We start from the raw sequence: 3,806 nt of genomic DNA on the forward strand, positions 1-3,806 counted from the left end.
TCTTTTAAGTCATATCAAAGTTTGATCCTGGTTGAAATGGAGAGACGTCTCTGAAATTCATGTCTTTATATCTGAATTGCAATAAAAAAAAACCCACATCAATTAGCTGTTGGTCATCATGAGACATGGAGACGTATACCTCTACATTTAAACAATGCATACATATAACATACTATTATTATTACCAAAGGTTCATATCCAAACTGCCAAAGAAGAGAACAGCTGAGCACTGAAGCCTGACTTGAAAGATCTGGGTAATTGGTGTCTACACAACATACATACATACATGCATACATGCATACATACATACATACATACACACATACATAGACATACAGACATACATACATACATACATACATACATACATACATACATACATAGACATACATACATACATACATACATACATACATAGACATACAGACATGCATACATGCATACATGCATACATACATACATGCATACATACATACATACATACATGCATACATGCATACATACATACATACATACACACATACATAGACATACAGACATACATACATACATACATACATGCATACATGCATACATACATACATGCATACATACATACATACATGCATGCATACATACATACATACATACATACATACATACATACATACATAGACATACAGACATACATACATAATAGACATACAGACATACATACATACATACATACATACATACATACATACATACATACATACATACATACATACATNACATACATACATACATACATACATACATACATACATACATACATACATAACATACATACATACATACATACATACATACATACATACATACATACATACATACATACATGCATACATGCATGCATGTATGTATGTTATGTTATGTTATGTATGTATGTATGTATGTATGTATGTATGTTATATATGTATGTATGCATGAATGCGTGCATGCATACATACATATATAACATACATACATACATACATACATACATACATACATTACATACATACATACATACATACATACATACATACATACATACATACATACATACATACATACATAACCATGCTGTATTTCATTGCTGCAGCTCCGACAATTTCTGAGAAGCTCAACTCACAAGAAAGGGGAATAATATGTCGTCTTACTATCATATATCAAAAAAACCCAAACCTAAAACTGAGTTTTTAAAAATTAATGTTCCTTTTTCCCATTTTCTCTCTCATATCAATTTAAATTCCAGCTCTGGGTTTCGGTCTGCAGGTATCACTGAAAGTCATTAGTTCCCGATGCAATTAGTGTGTTTAATTCACCCGTAAAGAGACGCAACATCCATCTGCGACAGAAGGAATAAAGATTAATCCATACTTTGACTCTGCCTGCAAGTAAGAGCCTAATTATGTTCTGCATATGGCTGCGATGCATGTGACTCGGTTTGCTTTAAGTAAAGTCTAAAAGATGTATAACTGAACATTAGGCACTTTAGTGAGGGATCTTTTCACTTGTTTTGAACTTTGTCCACTTCTTTGTTTGGACAAAATGAAAAGATTAACACAATCCATCTAATAAACACAGACTGATGTTTGTGGAAGAATATATATTTTGTTACTGATGTGACTCTGCTCCACAGAATGAAAGCCTTAACAAAGCCATTAACAAACTAAATTAGTTCTGCACTGGACTGATATAACATGTTCATTTAGTGATTGAAGAAAGGCACCATTAAGGAGAAATATCTCAAGAGACCCTAATTACCTCAAATGACAAGTACATGAACACAGAAACAACAGCACCTCTCTGTATCTCTGCTCTTCCTCCTCTCTTGTTGCAGCAATGATTTTTCCTGTCTGTTCTCTAAATGATTCATGTAAGACCCATAAATCCCTCTCCCCCCTCCTGTCCAACTTTTGGCTAAAGCTAACCTTTACTGCCACCTATGTCCAACACAGGAAAACACCAGGACGCACTACAGGTTCCTCTATGAGATTTCTGCTCACAAGAACTTGTGACTGTTTTATATCAGAGGACAACTTAGCTGTGAAACAGCATTAATAGCAACGCTTGAATATTTTAAACAGAGCTGCAGTTCATTTTACTGTGCCCTGAAGAAAGGCAGTGAGATAATAGCTTCCTTTCAAAAAGCTAATAAAAGCAACGACAGCAAATCATATTAAAAATGCTCTGGGTCTTTATACTTAAATAAAGTCCATCCATCCATGCATCCGTCCGTCCGTCCGTCCGTCCGTCCGTCCGTCCGTCCGTCCGTCCGTCCGTCCGTCCATTGGTTGAAAGTAAACCCTTTATAAACCCATTCATGTCTTCCACTGCCTATTGTTGAGGGTCTTGTGTTCTGATTTTAGGTTCTTTCTGTCTGTTTGTTTACTTCTTGTATAAATAAGATTTGTTTTTTTAAATCCCATAACTTGCCCTGAGATTCTGTCCATGAACTTTAAAAACAATATTGGTGACAACAGGATATTTGGGTGATTTCTGGTTTGTTCAAATGAAAGTTTGGAGTTATAAACTGTAACGTTTCTTTTAGAGAGACGAGCCGACCAGTTCACAAAGATACAGTTCAAACAAGCCTGACCTTCCCAGAAGTCTTCAATGGAAGATTTTCAGATTGATGAAAAGTATTTCACGTTTTAAAGAAACCATCTTTTAAAAGCTTAACGATTAACTGAACTGCAAGAAATCTTTTGTTTCTCTACTCTCTTTTCTGGTATTTTTCCTCCTTGACATTTTGACACTTGCTATAAAATAATGAGGTAAGTTTATTAACTGGTATATTTTTTTATAGCTTCAGGGCAGATATTTCACAGAGCTTTAAGGTAGCTTGACGTCCACCTGGCAGGATGGCTACATGACCCAGAGGGCTGGCAGGGCGACTGCTGATGACATCATGTGTTTACTGATCTCCAATTCCATTACGTCTTGACTTGTTTACGAGTGATGGTAAGACGGAGCAGGAGATAGACGGACAGACTGGGGCTTCAGCTGCTGTAATGGAAGCTTTACTGGTCCGTCTACATTCTGACCATCAGCTATGAGACACAGATCATGGCTAACAGAACAAGGATCAGTTTACTGGTCCACTTACATTCCGACTTTGGGTAGTGGGAGGTTGGTTTGAACACAAACTTTGACTAGACCTCTCCAAAACCTTCATTTTGTCCTTTTAAAGGCCATTGACAGGAAGACTTGCTGGAGTTCTTTGGACCATTGTACCACTGCACAACCCAAGTTTGGTTGAACTGATGACTAAAAAATTCTTCTTCTGGATTTTTTGCAGAAAAAAATCTTCTTTTCTGCAAAACATTCCACTTAATGTGGAGAAGCAGCTCATATAGTGATGCAAAGCTCTATCAGGTGTTTGCTAATTACTGCTGGCTAGTCTGAAGGAGCTGAGTGGGAGAGTCACAGGGAAGGGCTGCTCTGTGAGGCCGAAGCTTGTAAACTGCAGATCAGAGGAGGAGCTTCGTCCTTGAAGGCGGAGCTAGGTCCACCCAGGCGTTTTCCATGGTTGCCATGGAGATAAAAGGATTTTTCAAACATCCATGAAAGAATCACAGAAACACTCCAGGTATGTTTTTGAAGAGGGAATAACAACATCACGTGAACTAAAAAAGGTTTTAAGCTTCTTCTTGGTTAAAGTAATTGATTTTTTAAGTCGTGTGTGATTTTAGTAGCCATCTATATGACTTTCTCTGCATCCTGCTGCTTCAATTTTTCATTACTAGACAGGTGATTTAAACAATTCTGAAATAAAACATGTTTGCAGATTTATATAT

Source organism: Poecilia formosa, unplaced genomic scaffold (assembly GCF_000485575.1).
Source record: "Poecilia formosa unplaced genomic scaffold, Poecilia_formosa-5.1.2 Scaffold200, whole genome shotgun sequence".
Taxonomy (NCBI): Eukaryota; Metazoa; Chordata; class Actinopteri; order Cyprinodontiformes; family Poeciliidae; genus Poecilia; species Poecilia formosa.